Source organism: Lepisosteus platostomus, chromosome 13 (assembly GCF_059453375.1).
Source record: "Lepisosteus platostomus isolate fLepPlt1 chromosome 13, fLepPlt1.hap1, whole genome shotgun sequence".
NCBI classification, from domain to species: domain Eukaryota; kingdom Metazoa; phylum Chordata; class Actinopteri; order Semionotiformes; family Lepisosteidae; genus Lepisosteus; species Lepisosteus platostomus.
In genome coordinates, this window is record NC_142623.1 from 11589175 (window position 1) to 11601540 (window position 12366).

The following is a 12366-nucleotide window of genomic DNA, read 5'->3' on the forward strand; positions in this document are numbered from 1 at the left end:
ATTTTTTTAAATTAGTTCATTAGTGGAGGGCTGAGAGCTACACTTTTAAAGAAACAATGCTGTAAAATAACAGTAAAGGGTTAAGTAAAGGTTCTCGGAGATCATAAAAAATTGGACACATAAGCGATGATAGCTGGAAAGTTAGTTAATTAAATATATTACTCAGGTGTTTATCAAGTTAAGAACAGACAACATGCCTCGGGCCGAACCTCTTTATTAAATAATATTAGCACAGAACTGTTGCACAAGAAACAGTAGATAAACACATCTCCAGGATCTTAAGATGTTCTTCCAATTTCTCTTAAGGCAAAATGTTATGTTGTTCATACACCACAAAAACAACTCTGCCTGCACTTTCAGGACTACAGGAAATCTACAGTATGGGGATGTCTGTTACAAATAGAGAAGAGGAGACACTTATTTACAAAAGGGGTAGAGAGAGTACGGAACCAGTCGTGTTGTTGAAACTGATTTAATCTCTTCTTGAAAAGAAACAGCTGGCTTTGTGTGGGCCAACTGCCTAGCTGTATCCAGAGAACCTGGTGAATAATGCATTGTTCCACTGCATCCTGTCCCTAGGCCCCCTGTCAAGGTCCAGTCACACCTGTTTGGAAACCCCACATCCCTGAATGGTGTAAAGAAGGCCTTTGATCAGGGTGGGAAACGCAAAGGATAGGACATGAAACTGGATCAACACTGAGGTGTCACTGGCCCATCAATGCAGCTACTGTACCAACCATACAGCCCTCGACACCTATGTGACACCTATGTCACACTATGTGACATGAGATTTTGAGACCAATTGCGTACGGAAAAATCAACTGAGCTGGATGGACTGAATGTCCTGCTATTGTTTGTCACCATTCTTAATGTAGAATTCACAGCACAGAGCTAATCTCTCCAATAAAAAGTCAATGTGAAAATGTCAAATACATTCTGAGCTCTTCTGTTTTGTTCACTGTCTTTTGCAGACCTTGTCACTGAGAATAGATGCTGTAAATGCAGCTTAAGTATTAGTTTGCTAAGGAATTGTGCAACACTCAGGAGTGTTAAAACGCAATAGGTCAATTGCTGGAAATAAATCTTAAAAGTACAATATCTGATTTCTTATACTCCTATCTGAAATAGAGCTGGATCCTAGCACTTCACACTAAGCAATGACAAAAAAAAGAGTCCTGTGCTAGGACTGTTAATTTCTGCTTTGTACAAAAATGTTCTTCTCCTCAGAAACTTCCCTGTTCTTCACCACCAGTCAAGTTACATAACAAATATTGTGCCTGTAGTTACAGTACACTTTTTAACTTTATTAATACACCCTATAGCACTGAAAAAAATAATTTTGCTTACAAATATGACCTCTTTGTGTGGAGGATGCATTAGCACACAGAGCAGAGACACACACAGTTGTCCACAAAGTATAAGAAGGCATAAGAAGGCATATAAAAATATAGAGATTCAATTCATATAGGAGGTAGAATATGTGTACAGATTCATGCTTTTCCCAACACTGTCTGTCAATAATGTTTATTTAGTTTTCAGTTCAGTTTTGCACACATCTTTTCTGTCACTGTTACAGACTAGCCCGTACAGGAGTCACATTCTCACTTCTTCTTGAAGAAGCAGGTCTTTAACATCAAATTCTCTATAGAAAACAATTTGCTCTGCACCTGACTTGCAGTCTGCTCTTTTCTTCCAGTTCTACTGATCTTGTCAACCCATCCTGAACTTCTCTGTTTCTGATCAAGCATCCAACCCAATGCACCTATTGCTTTAAAGTTTCATTTTTACCCTTTCCCTGATGGAGGGAGCTCATGGTGTCTTGCTCATGGAGCTTGTTTGCAGCCCTCTCAGTCCCTGGTGACTGCCTCCTATTTATGAATGAGGCTCATAAGATGATGGGTTTCCTCCCCCTTTACACCCCTTCTTTGGTGTCCTACTGGTGCAGTGTTAACCCTTGACTCTTTCCCCTTCCTAAGCTTCCATCCACAAATCTAATTACCATTTCTATTTCTTTAGGGAATCCCAGGTGGAATCCTGCTTCATGCATTCCATTCTAGCGACATTAAACAAGCAATCCAGCATTAGATTTCAACTCATTACTGATCACCGAAGGCTACTACTTTTGGGTCGCTACAGTGTCTTCCGTTGCACATCATTTTCCATTCTCAAGCAATTTCACATGCGTCCTAGAGCACAGCAAATGCATCACAAAATGTCTAGCTTTTGTTAAAGCCTAACCCTAACCCTAGCTCGGGAACTTCCTCAACAGATATCAAAAACCTTGCCTTGAAAAGCTGTGTTCAAAAAGATACATAAATGACTCCACTCTAGTCCAAATTCTTAAAGTGTCAGTTTCATGACCTTCTAAAAGTAACTGCTGTGATTCTGCTTTCATTTTCCAGTCTTTCTTTTTCTCGTTACCTGCTGCTGGAATGGCATATTAAAATCAAAAAGTCTGGGTTCATCTGCATGTCAGGATTACAAATAACACTCAAGTTTAGCTAAACTAATGGGTTTTCTCAGGTTTAATTGCAAAATAGAAGATAATTTAGCACATAGTAGAAAGAGTGTTATCAAACATTTGATTTTTAACCAGTTTTGATTGACAGGCATACAGGTTAGGAAAAAGTGCAAAACTGGGTCAAATTAAGTTTTCAAAGAAATAACAAAACAACACTTTTCCTGCATTCCACATGCATCCTAGAGCACAGCAACTGCATCACAAAATGTCTAGCTTTTGTTAAAGGCTAACCCTAACCCTAGCTCGGGAACTTCCTCAACAGATATCAAAAACCTTGCCTTGAAAAGCTGTGTTCAAAAAGATACATAAATGACTCCACTCTAGTCCAAATTCTTAAAGTGTCAGTTTCATGACCTTCTAAAAGTAACTGCTGTGAACGTTCTTTCATTTTCCAGTCTTTCTTTCTCTTGTTACCTGCTGCTGGAATGGCATATTAAAATCAACAAGAGTGGGTTCGTCTGCATCTCAGGATTACAAATAACACTCATGTTTAGTTAAACCCTAACCCTAACCCTAGCTCGGACACTTCTTCAACAGATATCAAAAACAAAGAAGAAGAAGAATTTATTTGGGTATGAACTAACTACAGATGTTTTCTGCATCTTAACAGTGAACAATTTAAAGGTTAAGTAAGCAGTTTCAGATATGATAAAAACAGGAAACTTTCAGATAATGATGGGAATATGAATGATTTATTAAATGTACATTTAGCAGAGGTGTTTAAATGTGTTTATAGGTTTTATAACGCTCGGAAGAAACAATATCTCTCCGGCTGAGAAAATATAAAGTTCTGTATTAAATTATTTTCGCATTGAAGTAGGAGAACTGTTACTGTTACAAGAAACACTTAAGGTAAGGACATGTCCAGAATCTAATGATATTCTTCCGCTTGTACTTGAGGCAATAACTGATGTTATTCACAGACTATTAAAACAACAGGACTACAGGGAGGCATTTCGTTCACAAAAGGTTTTTGGGAGTATGGAACAAGCTTTGCAACTATATTCATTATTGAACCTGATGTAATCTTCTCTTTTGAAGAAACAGCTGCCTGAGATCCTCAGATCAATTGAGTATTGTAAAAACATATGAACTAGATAGACTGAATGGCCTCCTATTGTTTGCAGTGATGCTACTGTAGAATTTACAGTACACAGCTAATCCGTCCAATGAATATGTCAATGTGAACCTGTCAGATGAATTCTGATATCTTTTGCTGCCGATACCTGTTATCAAGATGAGCAAACCTATGGCCAAGTTTTTTTTCCCCAGCTCACAGACAAGAAAGTAAGGTCCCTGTTTCCATGAGCAGCTAAAGGCCTACTTATAAGTATACAGATAAAAACTAGTTAAGCAAAAAGAAACACCAAAGTTTTGTGTTGGGCCTCTGCAAGCAGAATACAGAATTTTTTCCATAAGATGCTGTACTATTTTCAGCCCAGTTCTATGTTATTCTTCAAGCAAGATCATCTTCAACTGAGGATGTGATGAAAGTCACTGTGTGTGGGAGAGTGCATGCTTTATTAATTGTCAGTAGGATAGAGACCTGAGGATTGCTAGGGCAGTGGAGATGATAGAAGTCATCTCACCTACCAAATGTGAAGCCAGCATCACATTCCCTAAATCTAAGGATCAATGATTTGTGATAATGGGACAGACGAAAAGACTGCAGTTGCAGCCAACATGCCACTTAAGGCAACAAAAAATATTACTGTAAATAGACACAGCAGGTGCTTATTATGTAATTTGGTTAGATTAGTGGTGAAGGGTGTTTCTGCACTGTCTGACATCAAATTAATTAGGACTTTTTTTGGATAAAAGGGGCGGGCAGGGTGCTAGTGGTCCTTTTGAAGTGGTAATGGAGTTTTGAAGATCTTTAGGTTGCACACTTGAGAAAGCATGATAAATATAAGTTCTTTGGCCACTGTAAGTTTTTATGCGAGCAGATTCTTGGGTCCACCCTGTTTGAGGGTTGCATAGGTTACAAATTGAGGTTGACATGTGGGACCACAGGGGTGAAGAAAAATATCCAAAGACACTACCCTAGATTTTTCTCCTTTTTAACAATGGAAGCTGTCTGGAGACAAACAGAGCTGAAGTATCCTCTTGCAGGTACTGCAATTTAATGAAGTTGTTTATTACAATTTTTAGTTGTAGTTGCTAAGTGGAAAACATACACAATCAAAAAGATCATTCTGGCATAGGTGTCTGGATACAGTAAATCAAAGGTATTAGGTATTATTATGTCTAAAGAAAGCAGTTGTTATTGTGGGAAGCTTTAATGTTCGGCACATAGATCTGGTAACAAGGATAATCAACAGCTGAAAATAAATTATATACTTGTCTAATGATGGAAATACAGAAGTGGGAGAAATTTAAGGGACTTGGACTTGATTACAGTTTTAATTGTACTTTAAAACTGCATAAGTAGAGGACTTGCATTTTTAGGGAAGCAAACTATGAAGGCATGAGACAGAGCTTACGAAAAAGAGAGGTGGGTAAGACAGACCCATTCATTCATCTAATTTATTTAGTGGAGAATGAATGGCAGCAGTTTAAAGATATTAGATTTGAAACATACAGTATAACAGATTCATGCCACCACTAAGTAAATCAAAGTCAGGAAAGTATGATGAATATAAGAAAAAATAGCGCTTCAGGAAACATATGAGAAGAAGGAGACAGTTAAGGAAAAGGACAGTAATAAACTTTAAGCACAGTCGAAAAGGATATTACAAGGTCATTAAAATAATAAAAGTAACTATCCAAGTAATAGTTTTTAGTATTTCTAAGTATCTCAACAGAAAAGAAGAGTAAAGGGTTAACTAAAGGTTCTAGGAGATTTTAAAAATGGAACATTTTCAGATGAGGATGATGGGACAATGAGTGATGTATGACATTATGTATATTTAACACAGTTTATAAAGTTGGGATAAGACAACACGCCACAGGCTGAGCAAATACAAAGTTCTGTATAATATTAGCATATTATACAGAGGAACTGTTTCACTTACAGGTAGAAGAAACACTTCAGATAAACAAAGCTCCAGGATCTACTGATGTTTTTCCAATTGTGCTTTAAACAACAAGTTACATTATTCATAGACCCTGACAGCACTCTCAAGACTATAGGGGAGTCTATTAAAAAACAAGAAATGGAGAGACTGCTTTACACAAGGGCTTGTGGGAGAATGGAGCAACCTGGTTGGCTATGTTGGAGCTGATACACTGGCTTGTTTCAAGGCAAAGGCTGTCTAAAACCCTCTGCTGAAAAAACAAATGGACTGGACGGCCTCCTGTAGTTTGTAACCGTGCTTGTGCAGAACTCGCAGTACACAGCTAATCCCTCCAATACAAAAGTGGATGTGAAAATGTCAGATGAATTCTGACTGCTTTCGCCACCTGTCCATGCAATCGAGCAATGGGTGAGATTTTACCCCAGCCCACAGACAGCAAAGGAGGGTCCTACTTTCTTTAAGCAGCTGAAAGACTACAAGGCTCTGCTGCATTTATTCTAAAACACTTTCTAACAGGAAAACATTGAAATTTTGTTAACTTTTTACAGACCTTCTCGATACATTCAGAGGCTGTAGATGGAAACAATCCTTCAACATACAATATGTGGTTTCTTATGCTCCTATCTGAGGCACAATAGAGAGCAATCTGAAGCACACCGAACAATGTCAAAACAATTAGTCCTGCATTTGTATTGTTGATTTCTACTTTTCAGAAATATTTACTCTTTCTGAGAAACCTGCCTGTTTTTTACTACCTGCAGTGATAGTACGCATTTAAGTTTATTAATTGCACCCTATTAACAGACATGAACAAGGTTTTGCTTTACCTATATAAGGCAGGATGTCTGTTCTGCTGACAGCTGGTTAAAGATCAGTATTTGCCTTTTTGTAACAATTTACATTTTGCTGTTCATGGCAGACATGTGTATGGCAGGCTGTTCATAACAGCATTATGAAAAGAAGAATGCATACAGAGTAACTCACAGCAGTGCATTTTCAAAGTCTGATGGACTATTGATAGTCCGAACACATTAGGGCCTTGTGACCAGGATTTGCCAAACACCACGATACAACTCCTGTGGACCCCAGTCCATATTCCATATTAGGTCTAAAACATACAAGATTCCTAACAAACCTAGGGCGTTCACCGTCTTTTTCTTTGCACCATTTAAAAGACACATTCTAAAAATTACATGCAGGTCCACTGGCAGGTATCATACACCTGACCTCAAGGCACAATTTTTGCAGAGGGTGACGGAGTCCAGAGCTGCACTTGGGTGGCTAATCCATCGGTCTCAGCCTCTTCTCAATCTTCTTTCATCTCTGGCCAATGTTCAGTATTTAGGAGAGGTGGCATAAAGTCAGAACTGCAGAGTGTAGACCTCGTTGTGCTCACAACGGTGGCAGAACACATGTATCTACCTCAGGTTCTCAAGGATTTCAGGCCCAGCAGAAATTTTTTTTAAAAAAATTAGACTCCAAGAACAGGGTTAAATTTGGTCAGTTTAGAAAAAGATCATTTAGAAAGAAAACAGCATATCTGGTGTCTTGCAATCCCACCTCGTACCCTGCCCCTCCAATCTGCCTTTGTTAGTTCTTCAAAATTCTGGGGATGTAAATCAAAAACAAAACACGAAATGCAAGGAAGCTGGAAAAAGTGTTGTATTTTTAACAAGTTTATTGTCCTCGGTGAATTGAAATATCTTGTGAAACTAAGTCCAGAAGCAGCTGTTCAGCAGGCGTTAGTAATTAATGTCTGCACTGCAGCTTCCAAAGTAATCACACTATCTATATAACAAAATACAACACAATTCAGTTTTTATAGGCACAGAATTCTATCTGATTATATGTGATGGATGTAGAGCATAATTTCAATTTCTTTTTTAAAAGATCATCCGGTGACACTATAAAATGATTTAAATATGCCCCAGAGCCAGAGAAGGAGGTGTAGATTAAAGTGTAGTGAAAGTTGTACTGAAATTCTCAGTGCCCTATCCAGTTGAATGTGAATGTGAATGTTTTAGTGTGACAGATTCTACAGATTACTGAGAATGTCATTTTAATAAAATGAAGGACCCCCCCCCCCTTAGAGTGAAGGATATTCCTCAGCTCTATATACAGGGTGGCAGTACAAGTGAAGTATGGCATGCATGCTGCTGTTTTTGTGTTATTATGGTTATTCTGCTTTTCTCAGTCCTTCACAATTCTGGGGATGTAAATCAGAAACAAGACGTCATATGCAAAGAAGATGGAAAAAGCTTTATATTTTTGTCGAATTTATTGTCCTATGTGGATTAAATTGTCTTATGAAACTAATTCCAAAAGCAGCTGTTAAGCAGGCATTAGTAATTAATGTCTGCTCTCCGAGCTTCCAAAGTAATCACATTATCTATATAACAATATAGTATATAACAATAAGTGACAATGTTGAATTTAAAAGATCATCTAGTGACACTGTCAAATTATTTGAAAATGCCTCAGAGCCAGAGAAGGGGGTGTGGATTTAAGAGCAGTGAAAGTAATACTGAATTTATAGTGCCTTAACCTTGGAGTACCACAGCATATAAAAAATGTTGTTCTTCTATAATAAAAATAACATTTATTATTTTTGTTGTGATGCATTCTACACATTAGTGAGAATGTCAGTCTGTTTACGAAAATGAAATATATTCCTCACCTCTACATGTGGTACAAGGGAAGTTCAGTATACCGCTGTTTTTGTATTATTATGGCTATTCGTTTTGCTCAAAACCTCTTCTCTTTAATTTATTGCTGTCAGGATGCTGTGCAAGACAGAGAGAGAAAAGCATCATCCTAGCTCACTGCTCCATTTATGTTATTTAATGTTTAATTTCTCTTATTAATCCTGATCTACATTTGACTTGTCCAAGTGCATTTAAAAAACAAAAGGGAGATGGAAGACAAACTGTTTAATTGACAAGAGACTTATTTGCTTTGTTGTATTGTAGAGTGAGATGCCAGCAACTAAAGGAAGGAAAAAATGTGATTACCTGTTGTTCCTCTGTAAATGCGTGGGTTTACTGTGCTTTTCGTGAAACCAGGTAAAGCTGTGTAAAGCCAGCCTGCCAACAATATTGACTGAGTGAGGATTTTGTGTGACACTTTTCTGAGCTTTACTGAAAAAGCAGTGCGCTATGAAAAAAACTGTAGCAGCTAATATTGACCAATCACTTTTCCCATCAGATAATGCACAGATGTAATGAAAATGATCACCAGTCTGTTTTGAAAATCAGGATGGTAGAATAGTAGCTCTCATGCTCGCCCCCGCTGGTGTGCTGCTGGCCAAGCTAGCATTCATACACAGCCAGCTACACCTCCACTCACCTGACACTCAGAGTCAGATACCAATCTGACAGGAGACCTGCATCACCTGGAGACTGTTTACGACTGTGCTCACTTCAGGTGGTTCAGGATATTTAATTTCTGATCTAACAGAGCTCTGGGCCTCTTGAGTCCCCTGTTCTCTGGAGTCCCTACTTCCCTATCTTGCACTTCATTCAACTTTCTGCTTTGTTTTGACCTTGTCTCTTGGGCTTTCCTTTGGTGCCTTGAACTCTGATTTACTTATGCAAAGACCTTTTCTTTGTCCTAACCTCAGCTTGTAGATTTCCCTTTTTTTGTCTTTTTGCTTTGTTTCACCCAACTTTGAACGCTGCTTGCTATAATCACACATCTGGACTGTTTGCCTGCCTTCCACAAACACCACATTGTCTGCTGTTTCGCCTGTCTGGCTCTGCACCTGGGTTCACCTCACAAACAATAGACAGTTGCCACCTTAAGCAGTAATATATTGCAATATGGTAATATTCAAATGATAAAATAAACTGGCCAGGCCTCTGTTAGAATATGGTATTCAGTTCTGTGGATCATTCTTTAAGAAAAATTATGTTTTTTCTGTAGAAGCTGTCACGACTATAGTCCCCCCTCCTTAAGGGTGCTCCAGCCCTTTCACTAAAGACTTCATTCTCTGCACCTGTTTCCCATTCACTGCCCACCTTAAAAGCCAGGCGCTGACGCTCTTCCGGGCTCTGCATCTGATTTCCATATCGTGCGAGTCCGGGACCAGGAAGCGCCTGGTCCCGTTAAGGTTTTAACCTCCGTTCCCGTTCCTGTTTCCCGTCCGCCGGTTCCGACCCGGCCTTCGTGGTTTTTAATTCCGAGTTCTGATGGATCTCCTGGTTTTGGACTTACCTTCGTGTTTTGGATACTCTATGGATTATTCTTTGGGATTGTTCGCCTCGGCCACACCTCCCCCGTGCACCAGCGCACCTTGGACACGCCCCCCTGTCTTCAGCCCTGTTTTCCTGCATGACGTTTCCCCAGTGTTCCCCCACTTCGTCGGATTGTGTCGTCCGCATAGGGTCCGGAAAGAACTGTTCGTTACAGAAGCAACAGAGAAATTGTCACGACTATAGTCCCCCCTCCTTAAGGGTGCTCCAGCCCTTTCACTAAAGACTTCATTCCATGCACCTGCGCCCTATTCCCTGCCCACCTTATAAGCCAGGCGCTGACGCTCTTCCGGGCTCTGCTCTGATTTCCATATCGTGCGAGTCCGGGACCAGGAAGCGCCTGGTCCCGTTAAGGTTTTAACCTCCGTTCCCGTTCCTCGTCCGCCGGTTCCGACCCGGTCTTCGTGGTTTTTAATTCTTTCCTCTGATGGATCTCCTGGTTTTGGACTTTCTCGTGTGTTTTTGGATACTCTATGGATTACTCTCGGATTGTTCGCCTCGGCCACACCTCCCCCGTGCACCAGCGCACCTTGGACACGCCCCCCTGTCTTCAGCCCTGTTTTCCTGCATGACGTTTCCCTAGTGTTTCCCCACTTCGTCGGACTGTGTCGTCCGCATAGGGTCCGGAAAGAACTGTTCGTTACAGAATGCAGAGCCTACACCTGGACCCCGCGGACGGCACCCTGGCAGCCTGGATTCCATCGGTTTTTTTTTTCTTTCCCTTTTTTTTTTCTTAGGGCTTCGGAGCCGCCCTGAAAAGGAGGGGCGTACTGTCACGACTATAGTCCCCCCTCCTTAAGGGTGCTCCAGCCCTTTCACTAAAGACTTCATTCCATGCACCTGCGCCCTATTCCCTGCCCACCTTATAAGCCAGGCGCTGACGCTCTTCCGGGCTCTGCTCTGATTTCCATATCGTGCGAGTCCGGGACCAGGAAGCGCCTGGTCCCGTTAAGGTTTTAACCTCCGTTCCCGTTCCTCGTCCGCCGGTTCCGACCCGGTCTTCGTGGTTTTTAATTCTTTCCTCTGATGGATCTCCTGGTTTTGGACTTTCTCGTGTGTTTTTGGATACTCTATGGATTACTCTCGGATTGTTCGCCTCGGCCACACCTCCCCCGTGCACCAGCGCACCTTGGACACGCCCCCCTGTCTTCAGCCCTGTTTTCCTGCATGACGTTTCCCTAGTGTTTCCCCACTTCGTCGGACTGTGTCGTCCGCATAGGGTCCGGAAAGAACTGTTCGTTACAGAAATACCCAAGTTGATTTCTGAAATGAAAGGAATTTCATTGTGGGATCACAAGTCTGAAACAAAAATGGATTATTTTGGGAATAACAAATTAAAATTTAATGAAGGCACTACCCAAAACAATCAGGGCAGACTTTACATTTGGGATTCGAAATTGGAAACTCTTCTACACATTCATGGTAGTTTCAACAAATTTTCTAGTCATATTGTTGAAGTTGGTTGAGTGAGCTACTTTAAGAATCAGCTTTATAAGATCCTTGGCTGACGAAAATGTGAACAACAAAACAAGCCAGTTGGATTGAATAGCCTTCTATTTTGTAACCTATTTTGTAACCTTCCCAAAAGAGTTTCAAAATGCATTACTGCCTTTTATACAATGAAGCTTATATGAGTATAAAACTCAACTTAATCTACTCCAGTTCACGTCCTCCAAGTTAAAAAGAACTGGTTCTTTACTGACTGTATATCTTCTTTGGATTACACTGAGATGTATCGTTTTTATCACTTTCTACACGCAGATGCAGGTACTTCTTGAATTGAATCCAGCAAATCTCACAAAAAACAAAGCAGACCTTTCCAGACAAGTCTTCTGTTGTCAACCTGTCACTCTTATCTGTTGGTTAGTCCTTATTTAAAATGCCGTTTTTCTGCGTGAGGAAAAAACAAAGATATCTGCAACCACATTAGCTGTCAGAAAAACGTGCCCTTTAAGGGCATGCAGGAACCCACAAAAAAAAAACACTGAACTTAAATAATTCATGAATGAATCAATGTTATTTAATCGAATTCTTCTCCTTTGCTTAAACTGCATCTTTGACAGCTTGTCAAGGAAGTCTTGAGTAGTTTCAATCGATTTTATTTTCACTGCAACTGTTACATTTCTGATGGCACTTGATTCCAAGATCTTGAGATATAGCAAAGAATCAGGGCCTCTCTTCTGAAGGGTCTCTGCTTACCTCTCTGGGGCAATGTACCCTTTTGTGTGTGTGAGTTTTGGCAGGGCAGCGCATACAGTACGTCTTCATGCCTTTGCAGCCCTTAACAATGAAAGAATGTTGTGCCAAGGTTTACAAGTGATCTTCAATGTGACTGATTTGTAGGCATTTCAATAAGAGGCACACTTTGCATGTTTATTCTTTAGCCTTTCTTCCTGGGTCAAAAAGGGAACAATGCAGATGAGCCATTGAATTTCTAGGTTACATCACAGTGACACAGCAGTGGTCCAGAGTCCCATCCAGTGGGAATGGGAGTCATGTACATAATAAGAGCATGAAAACGGGTGCAAATAAGAGGCAGCCATTCAGCCCATCTTACCCATTTGGTAGTTAACTAGCT